This window comes from Haliaeetus albicilla, chromosome 8 (genome assembly GCF_947461875.1).
Source record: "Haliaeetus albicilla chromosome 8, bHalAlb1.1, whole genome shotgun sequence".
Taxonomy (NCBI): domain Eukaryota; kingdom Metazoa; phylum Chordata; class Aves; order Accipitriformes; family Accipitridae; genus Haliaeetus; species Haliaeetus albicilla.
The window spans coordinates 43030068-43050039 of record NC_091490.1 but is presented as its reverse complement, the minus strand read 5'-3'; the positions used below and the strand labels follow the sequence as shown (position 1 = coordinate 43050039).

General features: G+C 40.5%; 1 long non-coding RNA gene across 1 annotated transcript; it reads left to right on the top strand.

Annotated features, from left to right (window-relative positions):
• The first annotated feature begins 35 nt into the window (after positions 1 to 35).
• On the top strand, positions 36 to 18065 carry LOC138686565 (uncharacterized). The gene is made up of 5 exons (XR_011325917.1): positions 36 to 202; positions 1627 to 1710; positions 4762 to 4878; positions 7473 to 7656; positions 10650 to 18065. It is a non-coding gene; the product is annotated as an uncharacterized lncRNA (long non-coding RNA).
• The last annotated feature ends 1907 nt before the right edge of the window (positions 18066 to 19972 follow it).

Here is a 19972-nt window from a genome sequence, read left to right as displayed (position 1 = left end):
AGAAGGGGGAGGAGCTCCCGCGGAAGGCGCGAAGGGGGTTGGCGCCGCGGCGCGCGCGGGCCGCCAGCCACCTGGCGGGCGGGGGAAGGGGGGGGGGGGGGGTGGTCGCTGTCAGGAGCGCTTAGCGCCACCCCCCCGTCCTCGCGGGGAGGGGCGGAGCCTGCTTCTGACTGACTGCTGTGCCAGCCAATGGGTCTTCGAGGTGAGGAGGAAGGGCGGGCTGTGGAGGCGGTGGCGGGCTGAGGTGGCGGTTCGGCCCTGAGGTGGCGGTTCAGCCCTGAGGTGGCGGTTCGGCACTTGTGGCGAAGGACCCTGGGGCGGTTGGAGGGAGGAGAGGGGCTGTGGTGGTTGTCGACCCTTGTGGAGGCGATGGGGGGGGGCTCTGGTGGTGGATGGGCTCTGTGGGAGCTGCGGCCTCTGTGGTGGTGGTGGTGGGAGCCCTGCGGTGGTACCAGGTTCCTGTGAGGGGAGGCGTGGTGGTGGTTGCCCCTGTGGCGGCAACGGGGGGGCCTTTATCCCCACTGTGCCTGCTGTGAGCCTGGAGCTGCAGCCGCTGGTTCTGTGGCCTGCCTGCCTCACGTTCCTGTTTGAAACGAGTGTGTAGGGTCTCATAGGGACGTAGCTTGGGTAAGGGAGTTATGCAGGGGCTTGAAGTGTTTTGAGACAGACGTGTTGATTAAGAAGGATCTGGTATTATAGTAATACCTGCTCTAGCTGTAATACCTATTATACCTGCAATACCTAATATAACGGCATGATAGCCAGAAAGCTGAGTTGCTATGAGGTGAGGGTAGTGGAGTTGGCCGTGGAGATTCTCGAAGGTCAAGGAAGGTGAATGACACATGTTTATACCCATAAATAAACAGAAAGTTTTGGATTTGGGTGCCCTCATTTCAGCATCCTTTTATTAGCTAGCACACAACAAATCTCTTTTAAGATAACTTCTGTGTGTTGTAAAAAACATTGATACGAAAGGCTAGATACTCAGTCCCTCGTCCCTACTAAAGCCTTCAACTATAAGATTCAAATATGTATCTTCTTTTATAAGTAACTTTAATTTTATTCTTCCTTTTGGTGTAGGATAAAGCCTGGAACTGAAACAGCATGTACCAGATTTGCAGCTGTTAGACCGAAAAGATCTAGATGAAGATTGAAAAGCATCCTTGTCCTAGGAATATTGTGCACCAAGGAAGGGAAAGAATGAGTAAAGAGAATACAGGAGTCAGCACTTCTGCCTACAGACTGTTAGAGTTAATCTTTAGCTTTAAGCCTCTAGGAAGAATAGACTGTACCAATAGTTTATCATAAATGTATCCTAATTCAGGATTCATATTAAAGTAGGTTAACCCAACAAGCCACTAAAATCAAAAGGCAGAATGGAAAATTGATTGTTGAATTATGACTGTCACATCGGCTCCAGTTTAGCATGGTGACATCAAGGTAAGTCAATGTATACCCTTACAGAAGTTCTTCAGTTTTACAAGACAGTTCTAATGTTGAGACTCTTGGTTCCTAAGGGTGAAACACAACTCAATTAAAACCCGCCGGAAGTTTGGTTGGAAAGCATCCACGGATGAACTAAACTGGTGCTTTCTTAAAACAAACTGGAAATTAACTGTTTTGTAGTTCAGAGAAAAGCATAACTGTGAGAAAATATGAATTCCTACTTGAGGATGAAAGCGGAATTGAAGAAGAGATTTATAAAACCAGGTAGGCTGCTTGGTATGAACACTTATTTATTAATAAACAGAATGTGCTTGCAACATTTGGCTGGTTTACAGAATCCTCAGAAGTTCTGGAAACCGATCAAAGCTTTGATGCGCTGCTGGATTTCTTTCCCTGTCCCCTACATAATACAGAAAATAACAGTGCTTTTAAAGAGAAGTTGTTTGGAAAATCGCTGAAAATTGCAGGTCCTTAGCTCGCTATGCCATCAGAAGGTAAATTGGTCTTCTGATATGGAGGCACCAAGGACCGTTGGCCGTGTTCACGGACAAGATGGTGCTGCTGTCTGAGGTGCTGAAGCTGGAGGGCTGGGAGGAGATCCCCCACCACACGGGATGGCCTGCTCCCCCGTCACACAAGGCAAAAGTAGAACCAGAGTGAATCGGGTGTGGAAAACCTGCAGTCCACTTTGATATATTTTGATGAGGGATGAAACCGGTGATTAGTTGTGACCACTGTGTTTAAAAATGGAGACTGCAAATAGTCTTTATACCAATATAGAAGCATGACTTGTGAAGAGGGTACATTTGAATTTCATTGTATTATTGCTTAATTGTAGTTCACTGCATGCTGGAAACTCTGTGGACTGCTTTGGTGCTTCTAAAGATAAACATGGAGGCACATATGCAGGCTACACTGCAAAGCTCCTAGACAATATTTTTTGTGTAAGCCATGTTTTGTGAAAGTTCTCTCTTTTAAATCTGGGCTAATGCAGAGAGATGGCACTCTGACTCATTGGTCTTTACTGTTGTGCATTCAATATGAAATTTAAAAAGGTAACACTTCAGAAAACTGGAACACATCCTCTGAAAATGTTGCTGCTTTACCATTTTTATGCATAGTTAGAAGCTAGAATTCGCAGGACATACTTAGCCATAAGAAGCTATCCAAGAGAACAAATGTGGGTGAATTTAATTTTTAAAAGCATGCTTTCTGCTTGCTTCCATGAGCTAATAAGTTTAGCGTGATTATCTTGAAGGGGTGATAATGAAGGTTCCTGATGATTGTAAGTGTAAAACTGATGCATACAGCAGTTTAGGTGTTGGTAGAAATAACACAGTCCTGACTCAAAGTAATTGGCTTTGCCAGAGGACTTTCCTTGAAACTCATTTCAATTCCAAGACACACTAGTGCTGGGATTTGATAACATCCTCCACTCAGGACTGCACAAGAGAGGGCTGAAAACAAGCTGTTATGAAAAGGAATAAACTGATTGGTCTCTGCAAACTCCAAGCCATGGAGATAGTGCTAGAAAGTGTCATCATGACGTGGGGGGTTCAGAGCCAATCAAACTGAGTCTGAGGAATCTTTGCAAAACTGCTACTTCAAATGACAGGGCTGGATAAAAAAAAATGTGTATTTTTATCCTGGGATAAAACAATTCAGGTTAGGGGAAAATGAGTATGAAGCAGAGATCAGATGTTTTTGACAAAGAATGCTTAAGGAATGCTCACACATTACACATCTGATGGTGGTATATCTATATAATAAGTACTGTGGTTAGCAATACATTAACATAGAGAACAATAAATGCAATCAGTAAATTTATTATGCATAACTTTCTTATCTGCTCTGTCACTTCACATCTCTGTTTCTTCTTTTCTTGTTTAATGTTCAGGTAGCTCATACTGTTGTAAAAGTTCTTCATTTTCTGTCTCTCTCTGTTTTTCCTTTTGCTTGTCTCTTCCTTAAAACAAATCTGCAAATGAAAATTCCATACAATTTTACCTAGTTTACCTAGCCTGAGTATTAGTAAATGGAAGAGCAAAGAATACCTGTTGTTGGTTTTTTTTTAAAGAAAAACTATTCCCCACTATACTATTTCAATAAAATAAATTTTTTATTGAAAAAAAATGCACCAAAAACGCAGCAACAAAGCAAAAATTTTTGAAGGCTACGAATTAGGGATTCCATTGCAGATGTTACAATTCTGCTCAGTTGCCACAAGAGGGACATAGAAGGAAAGCTAATGCAGCTCTGGAAAAAAAAAAGAACAGCTTGATGCAGCTACATAGCAACATACATTTTCCTTTTGTTTAGGAAGATGTTCTGGGATCATAACATTTCTATAGCTTCCTTCATCCCATATAAACCTTAAAAAGCTTTATAGACCTTAGAAAATGTGATAATAAGCATTAATAGCTAAAATGGATCTTCTCCCAGAACTTTACAATCTTTCCTCAGCTTTTTCCTATTGGAATGTCTGTAGTAGTGTCGGGACAGGGAGCGGTTGGGCTGGCTGTATTTTTGTTCCATCTCTAGCTATTGGACCAACAAGTATTGCAGCATTTAGTAGGCATGTGGAGAAGGTTATGGAGCTATTTTTGTTTATTTAATTTTCACAAATTAATGGCTGATGATGCAAATGTCGTAAGATCAGAGCTCATATAAATGCCTTTATGAATTAAAAGGACCATAAAATCCCCTTAGGTATATATTGAAGGGTTTATTGGGCTCTTGTGGAATTTTAAAAAAAGCGCAGTCCTAATATGCACTAGATTTAAAGTAACGCAACATGTATGTTTAAGTAAATCTGTATTTCCAGCTATGGTGAGACAGAGGCATCACTAGTCAGGCATGCTGCTTTCTGGGATCTGAACAATAATACTGTGAGAAAGGGCTGTTCTGAGTAAGGTGGAAATAAAGACTTTTTTTTTTTTTTTTAATTACAGCTTTATGGACTTCAGTCTTAATGCCTAAATTTATATGACAGGTATTTTAACATCACATTAAAAGATCTCTGTCAAGTGGTACTAGATTGAATGGTCATTTTTAAAAAGCCCTTTAATACACAGAATGTTTTCACAAACTAAAAGCATGTGAGAAAAGTATTATTGTGTAAATGTAAGAATTTCTCTAAGGTGCCAGAAATCTAAGTGCAATAGTAAATGCAACCTAACTTTGATTTCAGGAGTACGAGTAATATACTATAGAAGATTCACAGAAAAGGGCTATTACTCATTATCAAGGGAATCTCAATGCTTTTATCCTTCAGCAAATTGTGTAATATTTCTGTTTCAACTGGTTTACCTGCAGGTTCAATTGTGGCTATAAAAAGTGTTCCTGAAACAAGTCATGGTTAGCTAACTTAAAACCATGAAGGAAAAGGAGGAGAAGATCTTGACATTTCTTCGGTGATCTTGAATCAAGAAGGTATTTAGATATTAAGGTGATGAGTGACATAAAAAGATAATGGCAATATTTGAAAGCCAGTAAATGAAACTAGCTGTAAACTCTGTACTATAAACCAGTTTTCTTTCACTGTCTAAGCTAAGTGGATACTAAAAAGCTAATAAACTGTGAAAAGGTAACTTAACATTAAAATACTAATTAAAAATACTTCATTTCAGTATAAAATTTGAAATCCTTCCCTCCAAAAATGTATTAAAAACCTTTCTAACTCCCACTCCTTGAAAATAGCTGAAGTGTGTGTTCATCTGAAACAATGCCACGTTAGCACAGAATCTGAATTCAAGGAACTAATGTAGGGGAAAAATCTTTTTATGAACAGAGCTTCTGGCTTTCTGCAGGTTTTTGGTTGCAAAAGTACTACATGAAGTGATCTACTTCTCTAACTGGCCACAGAAGTTAAAGATCACTAGCAAAAAGGCATACTTTCTAAAATCCCAGAAAAAAATTTGCTGGAATTGATGGATATATTGAAGCAGATATTTGAGAGTATCTGTTCCCTATTAAATCTGTCTTTGGTAGGAGTTCTGGAAGGAGCAGACTTGTTAAAAATATCTGTTTCTAAAGGGGCATCAACGTTTCTTTAAATGGGACTTCAAAACAGAGGTGGTTGTATCTGAACTTAAAAACAAATTTTGAAGCTCTTGATTGACTACAAAGAGTTTACATATTTCTTTGTTTTAATTTCTGGCAGTTATCCGAGGCAGATGGAGAAGCAGTGAGGTTATTTCAGTATAATGTAAAATCCAGTACTTCGCAAAGGGTTTTGATGTGTGTTTGACTCTTGTGTACTGGTGTTCCTCCCCCTGTTTTAGTGGAGAAAATAAGAGTGGTGAATTTTCAGGTTATCCCTGGTGTCTCATTTAAATTTATAAATAATCTGAGTTTTACCAACACAACTTCCAACGTGGTGACAGCTTGCTCTCTTAAAGCATTACTGCTTTACAGACATGTTTTTAACTTTTGGGGAAGGTAGCATGCACAGAGTTAAATATGAGATTGTTTTTGTAAAGAGTATCTTAAGAGAACAAATAATTTGAAAAACAGTATTTTTTGAGTCCCACCGTCTTTTTCTTTGCTTTTTGTTTAAGTGAATAACATACTTACATTCTCTACATATAAAGTAAATGCTTCCAAGTAAATCCTTCTTCCTGCTGTGGGAGAAGTCTGTTAATTTGGCATTTGTCTTAAAAATGAAATAATGTAAGTAATCCAATAATTAGGTGTGTTGCCCTTTGGGTTTTGCTGGGGGGGGGGCTATCTAAACACACATGTAAGGATGTGTGTTTAGCCATATAATGTGGCTACATGACTTACAGGAGTGGTTCAGATTCTTGCTGGATTAAACACCTGCATCCAAGAAGGTCTTTGTCCTGAAATATGAATCATTTAGTTTTCTGGTCTCCAGCTCTCAAGAATTATCCTCTCTGACTTTTTCATGGACATCTCAGTTCCTTTTGATGTGAAACGCAGAGTTCATCTTTTCATTGCAGATCTTAAAGTTTCAGAAAACAATGAGTGTAAGAACTTTCATACTTTCCTAGCAGCAGCTATAGGTAAGGCTAGTAATATTAACAGTTCCTTTTCCTTTATTTCTTGCCTGAAAAAAACCCAGATCTAGAATCGAGGGAGACCAAATGTATTAGGTGTTGCAGTTGTTTTGCTATCATGGAAGCCCTTCCATTAGAAAGCCTGTATTTCTGATGTCTGGGGGTGAGTGCAGGGCAAGAAGAGGTTGGGTGCCTGAACCAGGCTGGTTTCAGGATGGAGAAGCTTACTTGAAGTGGAAAGAATGTTTTCTTTGCAGAATGTTGTGGATTTGAGGAGGAACCAAGCCAGTACTGAACACAGGTCATGAATGGTTACAGTGTAGCTTTGTAATGCCTTCCCAGAAGTCATGAGTTCCTTGGAAATGTACCCAGGCCACTGGTGGAATTTCATCAAACAGCATATGAAAAGATCAAGAGGACAGTGGGGTCCCAGATTTTAACAGTACTCCTGAGAGCGAACGTTTCAGTTGATTATACCACCTGCTTCCTAAAGACTGGGCTTAAAATACAGGGGATTTGCCCCTACTTGCTTGAAACAAGGTTTACCACTACCAGATTGATGTGAAGGAGTGTTTCATGTAGTTCCTTTGCTAAGGGTTTTCCCTTTCTCAGTACAGTTTCATAGCCTGCTCCTCAGCTGCTAAGTCAGGGCAGAGGTGGAGCGATTGTCTCACCCCAACCTGGTGGTGCTGGTTACTGAGACTTCCTCAGACTGGACAATTTAAGACCCACTGACCTGCCTTGGGAGCAGCAGCACCCTGATGGCAACACCTCGGGACCTTCTCTGGACCTGATCCAATCTGTGTTCTACTGCCAGGCTTTCAACAGCACTTCCAAATTAACTGCCCAGCTAGCCTTTGCTTTTGGCTTTTCCATGTGCTATGTGAGGAGGCGGAGTTCCCACTGTGGAAGGCAGCCAGTGTGACAGCGAGTAAATAAATGGAAAGGTGCTGGAAGAGCTATGAAAAGATAGAGAGATACGGAGTCTTTCCATGCTCTTCCTTCCAGTGTCATGCAGACCAGCAATTATCAAGTGGTGCCGTTTGAGATTCACGTTGCAGAAGCTGCTACAGGTGCCATAATGAAAGTGGAGTCTGCTTGAATTCCTGGACCCTGAGCAAGGCCCATGGCAACACTATGAACCCATCGTGGAGTCTGGAAACTGTGAACTGGGGCTGTTTTTACTAAAAAGGTAATTACTGAGCTTGATTTATGATCAAACAGAAGTTTTCAAACGGCTTCTCAATTCTGGTCCAGAAATCCTTGAGCCTTATGTCATACGGAGGAAACCCAAAACACAGAAATTTTTTTATGTAGTTGTTAGCAAATGTTATTAAGAAAATGAAATGTTGAACTAGATCCTACGGCCTTTATTTCAGCTTTAGTATGAAGACAGAGCAAAGGTGCTATGGGAAGCTTGCTGGCAAGTAAGTGGTGTTCCAATCTCAGACAAGACACTAACATATTAGACCACCTTCCTGGCAGCAGATCAGTATATGACTGCTGGAGGAGGTGATTGCAAAAGGGATGTGAAGGAGATCTGGAGAGCAGTAATTCTAAGCAGCGCTTTAGTAATGATGTCATTTAAACAAAAAAGTAATGTTAAACATTGGGCAATGAATTCCTTTGGATCAAGAGCAACAGAGGGCCACTAGCCAAGATGCAGAAGAACTTCTACAGCAGGAGCAGTTTCACTGTGTAATAAAGAGCTTGTGGAAAGTCCAAAGCATGCAAGGTCATGATGGAAAAGCCATATTAGAATAATCCTGAGGAGTGGCAGGATAAATAACACAGTATTTTCTATGAGCATGAGGGCTTACTAGGAAATGGAGGGGAGGAAGGCATTATAATGCTAGTCAAATAGTGTATTCACTCGTGATCAGTCCATGTGTCTTGAAGTCAGAAGCCAAATCTTGGGCTAGCTGGAGCACTGGAACAGCCTGAATTGTTCCTGTGATCCCAGACTGATCTTGAACTTTTCTCTTAGGGCTCAAAACAAATCCAGTTACAGCCTGCATCCACCTCCTTTACTGAGGAAGCAGAAAGGCTGAAACAAAACAAGGTGTATTTATTATTCTTGTGGACTTGACAACTTCATGAACATCAGGAAACATCAAAAATATCATTTAAAAACTGTGTTATTACAGGTTTTTTCTTTATAGGATGACTCATTATGGTGCTGCAAGTGGTCTGAATTGATGGATCAATTAGGCTAGGATATAGAGATTAGACCTTTACTAGGAAGTACATATAGTTTTAAACAAATTCCCACTGAATTCAGCTATGAATAGCTGAAGGCCTGGTCAGCTTTGTAGGAGGCTGCACATGCCTTGCTCCTTTTTTCCCTTTTTATACCATTTGTTCCATATTCCGCTAGAGGCCACCACAAACCTCATCTGAAAAAAAAAAAAAAAAAAGAAAAAGAAAGGGAGGGGGCACCTGCAGTACTAAATGGCAAAAGCTCCTGTTTTATAGGGAGATTTAGAAGTGGAACTTGGATCTCCCTAGGAACAACTTCTCTTCCCGATGTGTTAGGAGTAACTCCCAGATGTGACTTGAAGCCAGCAAATGATCTCAGGCTGTGAGATCAGATTTTGCTGAGTATACAGGGTTAGACATGTTCATTACTCTTTCCAGAAGATCTCCTATCCAAACCATGCATTGATATTTGATTTCCTTGGGAAATATTGGCTTAATGGTAGCTTTTACTGCATTTGTGTATAGAGACTCAACATTTCAACATTGTCTCCTGCCTTGCCAGTAGAAAGTTGCTTTTGTCATTGCTATTTATGCACCTGAGGCGTGGGGTTCCTGGAATTGTGCGCGCTTTCCTGGAAGAAGTGTTGAAGGGTGTAATGGCTTGTGCAGAAAGCATTCAAAGACTGAAAAGATGTCAAGGAGAGACAAGGCAGCTGGAGTTTAGGGATAGCTCTTGGATTCCACTCTCATTATAGGTATTTCTCTGGCCATCATTGTCTCAGGAACTCGATGTCGCTTACACCCAAAGTGTTTTGGCTTGAATAAAGGTTAATGGAAGAAACTGACTGCTGTGCTAGCCAAAAGCAATTGGCCTTTATTGAAGGAAGCATTGCAAAAATACAGAGGATCAAACTTCTAGTTTCCATGTGGAATTAAAATTAGAGCAATTGTGACCATCACAGTTAGGCTACACATGTGCCCTTGCAACCTTTGGATGGGAAGAGCAGTTTAGATGAAGCAAGGACTTACTCTGGATCTTTACACAGACCGTGATACTGAAAAATATTGTGAAAAAGAGTAAATTTGCTTTTGTGGCTGTTTTTCAGCTTTGGGTGGGGTCAGGAGAAGGAATTGCCAGAAATCTCCAGAGCCAGTTCATTCCTGTGAGATTTCTGGTCTGATATTTTCTTGAAAACTCAAGAGGTTTGGATTAGTCTCCAGACTCCCATCTTTCTGGAGAGCTTCCCACCACTTGTAAGCCTTTGTACACGCCATTTTTCCATTTCTCTAGGGGTGAAATAAAAACCAACCCATAGTCTGGATGATGTTGAATTTTCCTCTGAGTTTATAAATGATGTACAAAGAAACACAAGTTTTGGATAAAGCCAGTAATCTTCAATGTCTCAAAGCTTATGAAAATAAAATGTGCATGTGAAAAGAGATGTACAATAAGATGAACTGACAGTATGTGCGCCAGGAAAAGCACACATTTAGTAGCCAGTGGCTTCTTTGTTTCCACAATCCGTGAGGTTGGTGAAACAAGCAGTTTCACAAATGAAACTGTCTAAGGCTAATAGGCCTCCTAAATTGTTTCTTTTGACTTGCACCTGTTAATAACTTTCTAATAGTCTGGACCAGGTAGCACAGATGTTTCCCTTAGCATTGCAAAAGCTGCAACTCAGATAACATTTCGGAGTCGTACCTGTGTGCTTTCAGGCCTGAGTAGGGAGATACTTCTGGGTGAGAATAGCTGAGTATTTAACATTGTTATCTAACCAAACGTGAATGAGGGCTCAGCTGCCTGGCTCTGTGCTATTATTTCCATTTGAAAATTCATCTTTCGTATTGTATGACATCTCTCTTTTGAGAGAGACAAAGTGCTCCTGCTTCTGAGGACGATACCTGTCCTTCCCCACCCCCAGAGCGTGGGCCCTGTGAACATCTTTGTCTATTCATTCCTATGACAGCCGTAATTATCTTTGACAGAAAGCCTATGGAACGCCTCAGGCAAACACTGGAAGGGGGACAGCAGTGTGGAGAATATACTGCCTTGTGATATGATGGGGTCTGTCTAGAAGACACTGGGATTGTCATTCTCTGCTCATCCTTGAGGAGCTCACATCCTTTTGTGGTCAAGATTTTGGGAACAATTAATGAAGGCATAAAAGGCAGTTTCCAGGAAGAAGATTCAATCTTGTTTGCTCGAAATGTAACAAAAGTTATTAATCAGTTGAAGTGGGCTATAAGCAAAAAAGATTGAGAGAGTGTTCTGCTCTACCACCATCATAAGAGGAAGAATGATTTTTGTGGAATACTAAGGTTCTGCTATAATAATAAACCCATTTTCTGTTTTCATATTCAAGATTCTCATTTTATGTATGGATAATGAGACTTTAGAGAACAGCCTTGACAATCTGCTGGTGCTTCCTATATCCCTCTATTCTTTGTGCCCTCCATGAATCTCCTAGTCATCCTGATTCCACAACAATCGAAGAAAGCGCCTACACTTGAAGAATTTTCATTGTAATTCATAAAGGCTTTCCCCCCCGTTTCCCTTGTGTAAGAAAAAGTCATATTTCTGCATGCAAGTCTTAAACTACTCATATTAAAACTGAACTTAAGTGTGTAGCCTCTTCCTGAGATGAGACAAAGAGTATTGCATTTAGTGATCTTTTCTCCCTTTTCTGTCCCATCCAGTTTTTTGAAGAGTTGAGTCTGGAGAAAGCAACAGTCAGGCTTCTGACCTCGTGCTTTCAGCATCCCCATAGCCAGTGAAGATGTGAGGGGGGACTAATACAGTGTGACCTATCCTTTCTTCCTCTTCGTACAAGTTAACTCTAATTTTCAAGAGTGAAAAGGTTTATGTATCCTGCAAACAGCTGACTGCAAATTACATTTTTACAGAGTACCTCAACAGTGGTCTTTTGATTGCTTGTGTCCTGAAAAGACCTGATTGCTTGGTGCTGGATTTGCTTATTTCCAGCTGTTAAATCACACTGGATAACTTCCTTCTGGTTTTTGGTGGGGTTTTTTTAAGTGTAAGCAGTAGAGCTAATTGCTATGGAGGGGTTATGTGAGAAAGAGCAAATGGGAAGAAAAAAAAATGGCCCCTATTGCAGTCAGTAAGAGAGGAAATGTCAAGAGAACTATCATTAATCTTGAATCAACACTTATTAAAAAACTACAGCTTTTTGCTGCATGTATCCAGGAGACCTGAACAGGTTTGCTTAATATAACTTCTGGCATGGAAAATTTCTCAATGTTCCCTTGAGATGTCCACAGAAAAGACAGCTTTGTGGTCTGTCTGAACACAGTTATTAGAACTACTGGTCCAGCTTGTTGGGAAAGGTAACTTACCACTTCATACTTCTGAGGCAGAATAAACTGTGAAGTTCACATTTTCTCTGTGGGCCTTTGGGATGTGACCATAGAAAGCACAGTTCTGTCTCCCATGAATGGATGCTAACCATTCCTTGGCTCTCTGTATAAAAAGCAAGGTTTTCTCTGGAGTCCCAAGCCAAATATTTCCCTTTTTTTCTGCTGTTCTGCACTCTGTTATGTATTTGGCTGTGCTCTCTGTCCCAAAGGTGTCTATGTTCTGGTGGTATTAGGTATGAATAGATTGTCAAGTTCCTTGGGATCTTCCTTGCTGAAAGGCATGATGGAAACTTGATCTTTTTTTGAAGCTGCATGTCAAAAGGCTAATGGTATGTGCCAACTTGTGGGTTGAAGGCAGTAATTTGAGGACAGCAAATACTCATCTATGTCATGCTTGTATATATGATACAGAAATAGTATTATTCATACACAGTATGTGCATTTATGTATAGCTACTGAACTAATCATGTGCAGACAGGTCCAGCAACATATCAGAGTAGATTTCCAGGGTCCCTCAGGTTCAGTGTTCTGCCTATGAAGAGGTCAAGGCCAGATGTTTCTTTTGAGTTAATAAGTCTTGGTACATGATCAAATCCAAGTCAATGCTCCCTAAGAGAGGTCCCTAGACTATTAAAAAGTGTACGTGCTGTCTGCCCACCTACATGTGTGATCTCAGAGCACTAAGCACTTCCAGTCCCTTCTGTAATGAGACAATTCCTGTTTACACTCCCGCTGAAGACCCCTGGATTACACAATAAGAAAGTTTGACCACGGAGATGAATTATATATATCATTTAGGGGAGAAGAAAAACCAGTCTGCTTAGAAGAGCTTCTGTTTTTAAGGTTTGCCATCCCTAAGAGTTTTGGGAAGTGACTTAGTACATACTGAGCAACGAGTGAAAGCAATCAGTAAAACTGTGTTATTGTCATTATGACTCTGGGAGGTGTCTTCTAGTAGCAAAAACCAAAAAGGGAGACTATGGCCAAAGCAGTTTTTCTGAAGAAAACTGCATACTCTAAGCATTAATGATACTCCCAACAATAATTCCCAGCAAGACGTGATGGCTTAACCATCGCATCAGTTTGCATCCCTCTTGGTCAAAACAGCCTTCAGTCTTCTCCTTTTTTCCAGTACAATTCAGTTAATTATTCCCAGATCCCTCAACGAGTCTGAGCTCCCACTGGCTCCTGGAGCTATAGTAGCTCATTGTTGCAAATGAGCTTAATCCAGTGTTAGAAATCTTTATTGTCCCTAATAGAAAATGGCATGAATAGTAAAGGAAAAAATGTGAGATGTTTCCTGTAAGGTTTTAATAACCCTCCTGGGTGTATGATTACAACATATGCTGAGGAATAGTTTTGAGCAGGGTGGTGGTGGGGAGAAGGAGCTCTGGCAGCATTGTACACCCCCATCTGTAAGCCTCATTATAGTGAGCTGCTTGAGAGGAAGGGAAGGATGGGAGACAGCTCTTCTTGATCTACACATGCCACTGCTTTTTGGCCCCTTGGGCTTCTATTTGTCATAGTTTGTCTTTGGCAGGCTGAAGTGAGGGGTAAAGCAAAACTGAATGAGGGCCGATACGAAATTTGTGGGTCCTTTGATTGGCCTCCTGCCCTCAGTTTTGCAAAAAGCATTTTAGTTCCAGGTGTCTAAGTTCTCTTCAGACAGGATTACGTTGACACAATGTCTCAGGCATTTTGGAAGGGGTAGGATTATCAGTTTGGGACCCAGGAGTGCGGAACATTTGACAGTGCTGACCTTTCTGGAGACAACAAATTAGATTATCAAAACTCAGCAAGCCACTGGGAAGTTCTGGACCATATTTTAAATGAAGGACAACATTCAGGGTGATCTTGTAGCCCTGTCTCTGGATAGACCTTGGACCTGTATTATGGCTTTGTCACCAGTCCTGTCACTGGCCTTGTCTCCTGCTGTTCCTAAGTAGACTCCCTGGATGGAACTACTGATAACCAAGTAATCTAGTACCTGAACAGTCTAGGTTAGCCTCATTCATGCTTCCTGCTGCTCTCTGAGTATTGGAAGTTCAGTATCACATCTGTGATGAAACTGAACTGCAGTGTTCTTTCTGTGCGCTTAGACACTTTTTATTTGTTGCAGGGCTATAGTTGTTTGATATTTTCTTCTCTTGTAAAAGTGCAGCTTTTCTTGCTGGTGCTCCTCAGAGTTCCTATGTCATCGTGTGTCGTTCTCAGCCAATGTGGGCAGAATATGTCACTTCCAGGAAGATCAGCCACTTACAGTGGTGGTAAGGCTGCCCAGACAATATGTAGTATCACTTATTTTAGATGAATGCGCCCGTGCATTTTTTTTTTTAGTATCTTTTCCTGCCAATGTTTGTGAATGAAGATTCCCCTTCTTCAGAGAAGAAAGGCGGTTTAGTTATTACAGTGCTGGCATGAGCTTTGGGTTTCCAGGTTCAATTTGCTTGCATGGTGTGACCTAGCGCAAGCTGCTTAGCTTCTGAGTGATTCAGTTCCATGTCTGTAGAGCAGGATTCTTTCTTCCTCAGAAGAGTAATGTGGCAATGAAAAGTCAGGCCATTTAGCACTCTCATGGTTGGTACAAATTGGTTATCTTGTTTGGAGTCTCATTAGAGAGATCAAAAACCAAAACAACTTTGTGGGACAGGAGCTGCTTCGGACTCTTACTGGTAGCTTCCTAGGTCAGGTCCAGAGGCACAGGGAATCTGTCCTACTGACACACTTAGAAATTTGCAGACTAGCACCTTTCTTTTCCCCCTACCCCAGCATTCACTGAACTGAAAAAAAAAAAAAATAAAAAGGAGGTGGTAAAGTCTGCAATTTCTTGATATGTTTGATGGCTTACAAATGTCTCCTACTTAGTAAGTGTGCATTTATTGTGTTGGCTGTTCAACAGCCAAAAACATTGGAAAACCGCTACTCAGGTCATACTGGTTCTGGTTACTATTTTTGGTTGGGGGTTAGGACCTGAGGATAAAACAAAGTTTGAATGTGTTCTTGGCTCATCAGTCTCTTTTTTGTGGGATTCCTCGCTCAGACATTGGAAGGCATCTCTGCGCCTTTTTTCAGAAACCATTTTGCAGCTATTTTTATACACCAACATTACAGTGTTTTTGGTTTGTTGCATTCAAAACTCTGAGAAGATGTTTAGGTAAAACCCGATGTTCCCTTGAAAGTCAGCCTTTCATACGCAGAAAATATAAAAGTCTATTTCTATTAGTGTTTCTAATTTCTAATAGTGTTGAAGCAACAAGTGGGAAGTTGACCCTTCAGGAACTCCACTCTTACTTCAAGGAAGGCCCCACTTTCTGTGGTATAAGGCAGTAGCTTCCTCCCAGGAGACGTCCCTGTCACAGTGCGCCAATTGCTGTGACACTGTGGTGGTGGCCCAGCGTTATGTCATTCTGCCTATTGCGACAGCGAGTTGTGTGACTCTTTTTTTTAGCACATGTAAATGGCTTTACTGACATTAGTCAAATTCCATTAGTAGGGTAGAAAACAACAAGAAGAGTGAATGATAAAGTTAGCATAGTGCACAATGGAGCCATGCCCATTTATTATATTTTGCAGGCTTGATTCTCTGTCATTGCATTTTGCCATTGATTAAATGATAAAAACATTAAAAGTACTTAATAATAAGTCTTCAGTGACCTTCAGTGCCTTGCTTTCCTGAGGAATTTGAAGTTAGAGACATAAAACAGATTGCAGCAAGCTGTAACTCTTCAAACATGTAACAAACCACAACCTATTTATTCCATCTTGCAATGAATGATCCATACAGGGAGCGGATGGTGATGTTCTTACTTATTGACTGATGGATTTTGTGTCTAATATTTGCATCGCTCTAGGTGTTTATGTCAAATAATGAATCTGTCTTCCATAAAGCATTGATACCTAAACGTTGTTACCTCAGGACTGCAAATAGCTCTAAGTAGATCATTTAGGAATCCTGTTTGTTGAGATTGTGTTTTAGCAACGGAGGAAATAAGTATTTGTACATAATCAAGCTGTAAAATTATGTTTTGCAAACTTTTGAAAGTAGGTTTTTGTTTTGTCTGGAAGCACATAGTAGAAAGGTAGGACAAGACTGAAGATTCTGCTGGCTGCTGGGCCTCAAACTTCAGTGTCCAGTCCTTTTCACAGTGTGTATCTTTGGAATTTGCAAATGTTAGACAATAGCATTCAAAATAAGTACAAGCTGAAAAAAACTGCTGTGAAATTCTGATGTATTGGGGTTTTTACTGATCTACTCATGAGTGAAATATGCAGGGTTGGTTCAACTTCAGTTGTAATCTAGCAGTTCACCACAATAGATAATGTATCTTCTGAGTCAGATAGTTTATGTATTGTGACAATTAACAAAAATCATGACTGATTAAGAGTTAGTTGGGACTTCAAGACTTTTATTTATCTCAGAACTGACTAACTGTTGACAGTCTGCAATGACTATGATCATTTTTCATCTCTACGTTTCTATATCAGTTGTATAAAACCTGGAAGCTGCATACATTACCAGGCTCTTTTACAAAAGTATAGAATTGACATGCAAGTTTTCAAATATCTAGTGCTAGTTCAAAGAAGGGGCTAATCTGCTCTTTGAGTCTATGGTGAATAAGAAAGAAGCAATGGGCTTAAATAGCATCCCTCGGAAACATTTTCTAAAAGTGGGAATATAAAGCACTGGAAGGCTGCCTGGGGTGGTTGTGGAATCTCCATCGCGGGAAGCATTTAAGAACAGGGTAGAGAAGTCTTTGTGAAGAGTGCCATTGGTACTATTGATCCTGTATTGGGAGGAAAAGGAGGAGATGTTTTTTGAAATCTTTATTGGTCATGTTTTATATAATTTGGGTTTTTATGGCCATAAATATATAAGAACCATTGTAAAACACTTAGCATACCATTTCAGAGGGTGTAGATGTTTTTCACTTATTTTTAGAACTTGACCTTACAAGACTGAAAAATAACTTTTTCCTTCTGACTTTTGTCCTTCACTTGGCAAAGATTAGTTAAAAACAGAGATGGAAAATATTTAAACTTTAAACTTGTATGAGCTTTTCTTTTTGTTGTTTGTTTGTGTGCTGGTTTCATTTGTGATGTCAACTCCCGACAGGGAAAAAGGTGTAACTAACCTGGCACTGCGCAGAGTGCAAAAACACTTTTACACTGAAGCCCAAATAAACACTATCTGCTGCTCCCTTCTTTTTTTTTTTTTTGATCAGTAATGCTTAAAAAATTATATTGACAAATGTGGAAGGTGTTTCCCCATCAGATAATAACAAGTTCATATATATCAGCTACTTCTGAATTTGCCCTTTTTAAACAGACAGAGGGACCCAGAAATAACCAAGCCATGACCAAACAGTTTCTGATCTGCTACTATGTGTTTAAGCTGCATTAGAGTGGTGATTTACAGGGATTTCTAGCCCTCAGATCTGAATATAGAAAGGTATAAAATGAGTCCAAGGAAAATAAAGGTAGGAATGACCTCACCCTGTGGAGACACCATGTCTTGCTCAACTTAAGAAAGCTCTGTAGAAACTAGGTACATTTTAATTTGTACAGTTATTTAGCTACTGTCAATGAATAGAAATGATTCCAGAAACTGTTGCAGACTAAAGAGAAATGGCTTCGGGTTTCTAGAAGAATGTAAAGACATATTTATCGCTGCCTTAATATGTAGAAGACTTGTTTGTTCAAATATTTAAAATTGGTGTAATGCAGATTTAATATGCTTTGGTTCATTTCATTTAGAATAAGTAAGCAATAATAAGCACTATTCTGTCACCATGCTGTCCTACACTAATTGTTGCTGAGGGAAGTGAATGTCATTTCTCAGCAGTGAACATTCCTGACTTTACTGAGTTTTTGAGAACTTGCATCTTCTAAGTACCTGCTCAGTTTTCCTCTTGTGCTGTTAACACCTCAGCTAACTGCAAAGTTACTTACAAGTAACATGTGCTCCTTGTGAGCCAGTTCAGTATACTCTCCAGCCTCCACTAATAAATTCGTTATTAATGATTCTTTTGCAGAGAACAGAGACATTGATGTACTTGCAGATCATCCACTTTGCAGATTGTCCACACTACCAAAGTTCTCTTTTTCTCTTCCGTCATGGTTTTACCTGAGCCAGCAACTAAGCACCACACAGCTGCTCGCTCACTCCCCCCCCAGTGGGATGGGGGACAGAATCAGAAGAGTAAAAATGAGAAAACTCATGGGTTGAGATAAAGACAGTTTAATAGGTAAAGCAAAAGCCACGCATGCAGGCAAAGCAAAACAAGGAATTCATTCACCGCTTCCCATCGGCAGGCGGGTGTTCAGCCATCTCCAGGACAGCAGGGCTCCATCACACGTAACGGTGACTTGGGAAGACAAACACCATCACTCCGAACGCCCCCCCCTTTCTCCTTCTTCCCCCAGCTTTGTATGCTGAGCATGACATCGTATAGGATGGAATATCCCTTGGGTCAGTTGGGGTCAGCTGTCCCTGCTGGGTCCCCTCCCAGCTCCTTGTGCCCCCCCCAGCCTGCTTGCCGGTGGGGTGAGAAGCAGAAAAGGCCTTGACTCTGTGCAAGCACTGCTCCACAATAAGGAAAACATCTCTGTGTTATCAACACTGTTTTCAGCACAGGTCCAAAACATAGCCTCATACCAGCTACTATGAAGAAAATTAACTCTATCCCAGCCAAAACAAGCACATCTTCCTGTGAAGAGATCCAGGTTCACTGCTGGTAGCCCTGTATGCTTTAAATACTTTGGTGACTTGCGGCTTGTCCATACAAATTATTCTTCAGAAGAGAGGGGCTCACTCTTTTCCTTTTGTCCTTTGCAGTGACTCCAGGAGCTTGGGAGATTTCTTCTTTTTAATGTCAATTATTTTAGTTTCTTCAGGCCATACTAAAAACAAAGAAAATTATCTAACTTCTCTATAATATGGTTTTGATTAGTTAATTTGGATGTTAAATAATAGGCATATTAGAAAATATAGTGAATTTTATGTATGGCTTGATCACCAGTTTATAGTATTATAAAAGGGCATGTGATTCTGGGCAGCTGAAAGTGTTCAGAAAAATGCTGAACTCTGTACAGAGGAAGCAGGACTCTTCCTGATAGTCTTTGAGAGGTCTTCCTAGATACAAATACCTCTCCTTTGCTGGCTGGGAGTCACATTGTTTTACAAGCCAATTTCACATGGTCTCAAAAATGGCTGTTTCTAGTCAGCCTACTGTCTCTTCTCAAAAACTGGGGTTTTTTGGCCCCTGAAAACTTAGAAGCACAGAAGTATCCAGTTAGCTGGATACTGGACTTTCAAGCAACTTTTTTATTAGGTGTCTGACTTTAAGGGTGTTTTTCATGTGGGTTTGTCCTGATATCATTGAGTAATAGTTTGCTTAGGTAGCAGAAAACATCATTACTTCTCATACATATTTTATTTGCCTTGTATTTTCTTTTAATTTCTTTTTTGTAGTACTAGGATTTTGATTGTCTCATCACTCTATATGGACATATATTTCTCCACACAAAGCAAATCTGATGTCAGTTGTTTCCGAGGTGACCTCAGAAGTGACCCTTGTCCACTCTTCATTCCATGTGAGTTACATCTCTTTCTTTCTGGAGTTTTATTACTTCTCCCCACTTGAAAAAAACCAGATTTTTTCTGAATAGTTGGCAAGAACCTTCCTTTTTTAATGACCTACCAGGCTTCTGTTGAAGTAATGTGCTTTTCCCTTAAAACTCTCCACTATCATAACAGGTACCAGTGGGCTTCCTTGCTTGCCATCTAGCAGGGTGCTGGACTGAGCAGTCTGCAAAGTCTGAATGCCTCTCTCACCTCTTGACAACAGCACCTTCAAACATAAGCTCGACGGACATCAGCTATCACTGTTTCAGGTGAAAGACTTGGTCTCTGTGGAGTGGGTGAAAGGGCA